This window comes from Teleopsis dalmanni, chromosome 2, assembly GCF_002237135.1.
Source record: "Teleopsis dalmanni isolate 2A chromosome 2, ASM223713v2, whole genome shotgun sequence".
Classification (NCBI taxonomy): domain Eukaryota; kingdom Metazoa; phylum Arthropoda; class Insecta; order Diptera; family Diopsidae; genus Teleopsis; species Teleopsis dalmanni.
The window spans coordinates 47,117,937-47,126,110 of NC_051847.1; positions in this window are offsets into that span (position 1 = coordinate 47,117,937).

The following is an 8,174-nucleotide window of genomic DNA, read 5'->3' on the forward strand; positions in this document are numbered from 1 at the left end:
TTATAGTATAGCTATAAACTTGTGCTATTGTGAATAATTTGAGGTATTAATGTTCAAAAACACAATCATAGTAAGCTTGTTCGCATAGACCAATGGTTTGAAATAATTAGAAAAAAAGTGCTCAACCGACGCAAATCACTTGCTCCAAGAGAGCAGGTAACAATTCTATTTTTGGAGACAATATCGTATACTCTCTTTAGTAATTTGTTGCTTCCTTAATCCGTAAAACTTCAGTATAAAGAACTGTGGCCCTATTAGGTAATCCAAGTAAGTGATTTATGTATGCATATGGTGCGAAAATTCTTGCTTCTACTCCGCAATCCATTTTTGAATTATCTGTTAAAATTATGATATCTTAATTTGTTAGTTTTCAAAGAGTATTTAGGATAATCTTCCTTCTGTTATTATTTACCCAACCCAATTTTTCGTTTAAGTACTCAGCAATATGAGGTACAAACCTTTATAATTCTTGGAGGTTTATCTGGACGACTTCGTCCGTGCTTTTCCTTGATGTACAAGTGTCGATATTACTAACTGAAATCTAATCTTTCCTTTCAGAATGACTTATGATTTATGAAAAAATTAAATTGTATTGCCGTATCTTAATTCTGAACATTAATATTTTACTGATATTGAATTAATTTTCATTAAATAAATTTCAGATAACAAAATCTTTTCCAACAATATATTAAATTACTTAATTTTCTAAAATTGTTGAATAATTCTTTATCATTTTGCTTTCGATAATTATTTAAAAAATTTATGCAATTTTACCACAAAAATCATCTCTGTTTACTTTAAGCCATTAAAAAAAATATCTTTTTCTCTTCTATAAAAGAAAATAATTTCTAAATATCATTTTACATTAATTAAAAATAAATGAATTTTTTAACCGAAATTTTTTAATTAATTCTATGATAATTTGTAAAATTTCAACGCTTTCGCAACACAAGCAAATGAAAAAATTTGAGTATTATTTGCCTAAAAATATACTTACACATATTTTATGTAAAAGATTATTTATTTTTGTTTTTGCTAATTTTTATTCAAATAAAGCAAAAATAAAATAAAAAACGCTTATTTTTTTACCGCAAAAAATTTGAAAATGTAATATTCATTGCACACGAGCTGCGATTAAAATCAAATCGGCGAAATATACGCATTTTCCCTACAAATGAGCGCTTAAGGGCTCTTACCTATACTTATGAATCTGTAATTTATCTCAGTTTAATTGTGAATAAGTGTTTGTGTATATAGCGAAATATGAATCTTAATAAAAATCGTCAGCTGCTGTATAATTTGTAGCCTAACAAAAAGTTTATATTTACTTTTTAAATTAATTTACATTTTATGCTTATATGGATCTCAAATAGCGGTTGGCAACGCGGTAGGCAAGCAAACCTGTGACTATATTTATATTTATTATTAAAGGAGATGCATTGAAATTCGTTGTTTTCATTGAAAAAGTTTATTTGTAATATTAATAAGTAATAAAAATATCAAATTTTATATATAGTTTACAAAAATATTTATGCATATTATAATTCATATGATAGCATGTGAATAATATTTACTATATTCTGCTTAACTTTAGTATTTTTTTTATAAAAATTTTTCACAAAGCTATTGCTGTATATTTGCATAAAAAATATTATTTTCATAGATTTATACAGTAATTAAGTACTTAAAAATGAAGAAAACTTACCATGAAGAGTTACCATGGATATTTATATTGAGCGAAAATGGTGCGTCATTTACGTTCATCATACGCAACGTTGTACCAGAATTTACACTGCGCTGCTACAATATTTCCAACATACATACTTGTATGACATTTATACATCTTCAAAGAGTTTCAACTTAAGTAATTTTTAATTATATTAATTTTTAACTTTATTCAAATGAACAATTCCTTACAAATTTGATAGCTGAACTTTAACAACTACGCTTAACAAAAATGCTTTGAAATTTTATCCTGAAGCATTTCACTTCCTTAGATGCGGAAACTTTGCCAAAAATTAAGTATCTGCTCAGGTTTTCTTGATTTTGGTTTAAATTTTAATTGAGATTAAATATCAAAAACGTAAATTATATTTTAAAATAAATTTTTTTAAGATATTTTTAGAAATACTGATTTTATTTAGTATTTTTAATAATGAGCAAACACGAATGTATTTTTATATCTGTTAACTGACATCCTATATCTGTTCATAATTTTGAGTTTTTGCAATTTTTAAATAATTTTATTTATTTTAGTTCATATATAATAAATTTCCTAAATATTTAAATTTGGAGTAAAATTTATTTAAAATTCTGCTTTACTACTTATAAAGTTTTGAGTATTCATATTTGATTTCGAATTTATTTCATTATGTGATAAATTTTCTGAGTGAAGTTATTTTTTGTTTTATAACTACTATCACTATCATAAATTTTAGAACTTTCTAAACTTTATTTAGTTCATATGAAATTTCAAACATTAAAGGAATTTAAAAATGAAAATATTATATTAAAAGATAGAACTACAATTAACAATTTAATAAATACACAAAAATTTTCTATATTAAATTTGATTTTAAGGTCAATTTACAGTAGTGACCATTTTAACTTTAATAAAAATTGTGGTATGTAATAGAGAGGTTTCAAAGAGTAGTGAACTACAACTACAAAAAAAAAATTTTAATAATTAAAAATAAAAATAAAAATATTATTAATTCAACTATTGCACAGCTGCCTTATAATTTAGTTAATTTGTTAATGAACTTTTACAGCAAATTAATAAAAAATTCCAAGTTCGAACATACAAGTCAAGCATGGCTTTGATTTAGCTGGCTAATGACTTTGAGCTTCAAATTGGGGGCACGGAACAAGTTCAACTCTAAAAACCTGCAGAGTCAAAAAATTATTTACAAATAGCTAGTCCCAGGACCACTGATAATAAGTATTTGGTAATACTTGAAACAGACTATATAACAATAAAAAAAAAATTTTTGCTGTTGTAGTTCACTACTCTGTGAAACCTCTCTACAAAAATTTTGTATATATTTTTTTAAAGTAAAAATTTAAATCTTATAATGAAAATAATAAAAATTATTAAGAAATTATATTATGACAAGATATATATTTTAAATAGTATTAAAAAAAAAGTCACAACTTTAAAAAAAGAAAAAAAATTGTATTTATTTATGCAAACTCGAGTGTATTGGGTGCTGATTAAGGTAGTTAGTCCAATACAGCCAGATATGTACATACAGAATACATAAATTAGTGAAATATATGTACAGTAAATACATTGAAGTAGTTGGTTGAAGTCCCTGCCAGATTAGTAGATATCGTTTTCCAAAACGACGGCAAAAATGCCATAGCTGTAAGATTTATATATATATAATATATGGTAATTGTTATAAATTAATATGTAATACAACATATTACAAATGAAGTAAAATAAAGCTAAAATACCACTAGTATGCAATGATTATATATAGGTATGAAGAGATTGTACTTATTTTTTGCCAATTGCTTAGCACACCAGCTAACAAGATTTGAAGTTTCTCCTCTACCGTTAACTCTATGAGATGCAGAGTGAAACTGCAGATCTTGTAAGCTATTTGTGCCAAGTAATTGCCAATAAATAAACACAACCTCTTCATATTTATTTTCATGCGATATATGAGTTTTGGGATCTAGAATTCTTCGTTCTAACTCAGTCCGTTCATTTGACTTTAATTGAATCGAATGTAGTCTGGGATCTAAAAGCAAAAGGCAGTCTTAAGTTTGGGATTTAGAATCAAGAGACAATATTAGGTTTGTAAACAGTTTTCTTTCATTCAGAAGAATTCAGGAGTTCCTCTCCAGGCACAACACATTATATCTGCAACATCATTTTGTACTATTGTTCCTTCTAATAATAAATAAAAAATAAATATAAGTTTTCTATTAAAATCTTCAAGTATTCTTTTTTCGATAACAAATACCAAGAAATTATCGAAACAAAGTATCGCTTACAAAAGTATTTTGTTTCGAAAGAAAAGTATCGATTATTTATTTACATTGGTGCTCGTAAAACTCTGATTATCATTTTTATATATAACTTGCTTATCACATCATGATTATGATTAAAGTTAAGATTTATTTTAAGTTTTATTTGAAATTTTGTAGCTTTTCGAACTGCAATAAAATGCTCCTTAAAACCATGAAATTCGTTTATACTTTTTTTATTTTGATTTTCGTTAACGATATAAAGTAATAAATTGAAAATTTCAATTTCATACGCAGAATTGAGAATAACGAGTGTGTTTTCGGGAACTTTGTTAAATATGTGAAAATTTTTTATTGCCATATAAATTTGGTAATTTCGTTGGTCATATTTTTTTTGAAATATGAAAAAATAAATGGTCGTTATGGTAGCAAGGATTTACGTCACTTGTATCCTTCTTGCGTATTTTTATGAGTAAACGTGAGAACGTGTGAAACTGTGATATATGCAATTAATTCGTATCACAATATACGGAAATGTAAGCTTACATTGTTACACCTACGAGTGGTTTAGCAAGAGAGAAGTAAAGTAACCTATCATCGCTTGAAAGCATTCAATGATAAAAAGAAATGAATTTTATTTTTTCAAAAAATTAAAGTATGAGTATACCTATTTAAAGGCATGTCTGATTAAAATCGATTTAATAGTTTCAAATTAATAAAGCTATGAATCATCTCTCCCTTTTTGTGATTTATTTTGATTGAGATTTTAATATATATTTAGAATTTTAATAGAGAAGTTTCGAACAGTAGTGAGCTACAATAACAAAAATTATTTTATATAATTTTAACTAATTAAATTTTTGGCTGACCATACAGATATTTCGAGTATTGCCAGGTAGCCATCATCAGTGGTCTGGGAAATAATTCTGGTATTTAATTATTTGGATATAATTTTTTTTGAGACTGCAAGTACCAGAAATCGAACTCGTGCCCTGCCAAATTTGAAGCTCAGAGTCAGCACTCCTTATCCAACTAACCTACTTTATTTCTATGTTCGCACATTTTTCTAGAGTTTTATTAATTTGTTGTGCTGTGTTTATATTGAAACGAAATCATAAACCAGATGTAGCGTAATGAAATTTATTAATTATATTTTTATTTTTATTAAATTTCAATACTATTCATTTTTACAAATTCGTTATGATGGAAATAATGATTTTTTTTCTTTTTAAGCATAAAAATTTAATACAAAATATTTTCCTAATCAGTTCAAATTAAAGAAATCTTTTTATATAAAATATGGTTGTATAACAAAAATATTTCTTTCCTTCATTAGTTCACTTATTGAATCAATCTAAATAGAAATTGACAATAATTTTGTGAATTTTAAAAAGCTAACATGTGTGCTATTAAGCTAGGGTATTCAGATTTATGAATGATTTTCTTAAAAAAAGTATAGAAAAATCCTTAGTCATTTTTATACTTTTTATTAATAATATTTATAGAATCTTATAAGACATACAATAAAAAATCTCAACATCAAAATTAAACACAAATAATTCAAAAAATAAATACGTCATGTTTAAATTTAAAAATAAACATTTTTATAGTATACTTTTAGGCGGTTATTAAATTTCGAAGAACATGCTATTAAGTGCAATAAGTATTTTTTATATGTTTATTAGTCATAAAAAAAATAAATAATTTTCCTGCGTAATTACACGTAAGGAATCTTCAATGTCATTAATAAAACCAAAAATTACAAAAATCCTTGTAAATTTCTCGTGTGTGTTTGTAATTTGAAATTCTTGTAGCTTATCTGAAATTACTTAAAATAATGTTTAACGCATATCAAGTACTGTAATTGACAATGAACATTAAAACTCTGCTACTTAAAACACCATTATTACTCTTAAAGCATCAATCAAATGCAGAGCTTAAAATAGAATTTCCACATTAAAAATTTTCCATTCCTTTCCAGTTACCAATTTTAGTTTTAAAATCACTAAAAATAGTATTTAATTGCGCTGGAGAATTAGAATTAAAATTTATTTTTAAGTGCACAGTGAGCGTTGCACACACACAGAAACACACTGCACAATTACACACACACAGCCACAAAAGCACAAACGCTTTACTGTAGCTACCAAAGCAGAAACTGCCAACAGCACTACTGAATTCGCATGGCAGCGTTGGTGTGTGCATTGGCCACACTGAGTTGAACAACGAAATTCCCACATACATTTAGGCGCGCATATAATCGCATGCACAGAGGGCATTAAATCCGACAAGAAAAACGTAAATAAACAAAAACATACAGAAAAATAAAGAAAAAAAAAGAAATTAAACATAAAGAAAAAAGGAAACAAAAGAAAAGAAATAAAAAAAATAAAAATACAAAAAAAAAAATTATATGTAAGCTACAGCGAATTTGTGCTAGAGTAGCTTAAATGAAAGAATATACACAATAAAAAGCGCGTTTCTGCAGCAAAAGGCAAAACATAATAAAATTGTATTAAAAGCAAAACATTGTTGCCCCTTTACTCCTTTTAACGAATACACGTCAAACCTTTGAGCTTAGCATACTATATGTAAAACAAAAAAGTGTGAGAGAAGGAGGGTGAAGGGGAGTGAAGTAAAAAAACAAAAATTGTAATAATAATAAAAAATGTTTTGTAAAATTAGTGTAAAGCCAAAAAGTGTGTACATAAAACAATGGCGCCATTTCCGCTTTTCTCTTTTTGATTTTTCAGTTCTTGGTCTTTTCGCTTTAATGCAATCAAAAAGTTAAGGCATTGAAGTGGTAGGCTGTCACGAAAATATATGCCTCAACAATATTTTGCTGTTGAAACAAAGCAAAAGTGTGGAAGGTCGATAAACACCTGTTGATGCTTGTCACTTACACACATATATCCAACACATACATATACATGCTTATGTTATTTATTTATATATATTTCTGTTTATGAAAAGAAATTATTTTATGCGCCTAAAAATGGGTAAATTTATTATTTTTAGCACAATTATCAAAAAAAGTAAATAAATTGCACGTAGGGAAATTTAATTATTTTAATGGCATTTTTATGTTTCGAACTGGAGTAAAGAAAACCAAATCAGCAGCAAATAATTTTATACGTTGAATATTTTTTTTAATTCATATTTTTTAATTAAGCTGATTTATGTGTTTATGCTTAATTGATGTTGCTTTTCACTGCAAAAATTTAATGGGTTAAAAAAAAATTAAAAAAAAAAACCAACATTAAATCACTAAGTTACAATATTATATAAACAATATCCAACGTATCCAATAATTGTTGGTTATCGTATACAAAAATATTTTTTTAAAATGCATTAAATCAAAATATAACAAGAAATATTAAACAAAAAATTCATAATTCAGTAATAGAAAAACAAATTTAGTAACAAAAAAAACAAAAAACAAAGAAAATATTGCTCTCAACCGCACTGTTTAACAAATTTGCAGAAAAAGGGTTTAATATTTACAAAAATAATAATTTCTTACCTTTTTATACTATTATCCTTAAATCTTGAGAAAAGGAACCAGAGTAAAAGATGATAATATCTTCTTTTGTTGGTTTGGTGCATTATTATGGAAAAGAAAGTATTAGCAAAATTAAGAACATTTATTATAGCATAATTTTGGGATAATAAGATAAAAGTATAGTTGACCGCAATTAAAGGTTAAACGGTGTTATAGCGAAAAAAGGTTTTTAGTTATTTTTACTGAAATGTTTTTTTTTTGTTTTCATAAAAATGTCATCCTTGTCATAATCAAGTAACCTTAATCGCAAAGATTACGCATGAAGAGATACTTTGTTAATCTAATAAAAAAGTTTAGCAAAAATTTAAGCTGTGAACAAAGAAGAAATTTAAAGCTTTTAATGTATTTTAAATTCCAGGAACTCAATATTTATTTGTGAGAAATATTTAAATAAAATTGCTTTTTACAATTGTTTATAAGACCGCCTGAAAATATGCAACAAAAATATTGAATTAATCTTGAACTAGTTTCGGGTATATTAATAAATTAAACTGGTAAATAAAAGTGTTTAAACAGCGTTTTATTCATATTATAAGTCACTTTTAAGTCACTTTCCTTTTATTTGATTCGGAGTTGTTTTTCCAATCGGATGCGGTGACCCAAAAAAGAGCAGAGTTGTTAGGTAGGCCTTACT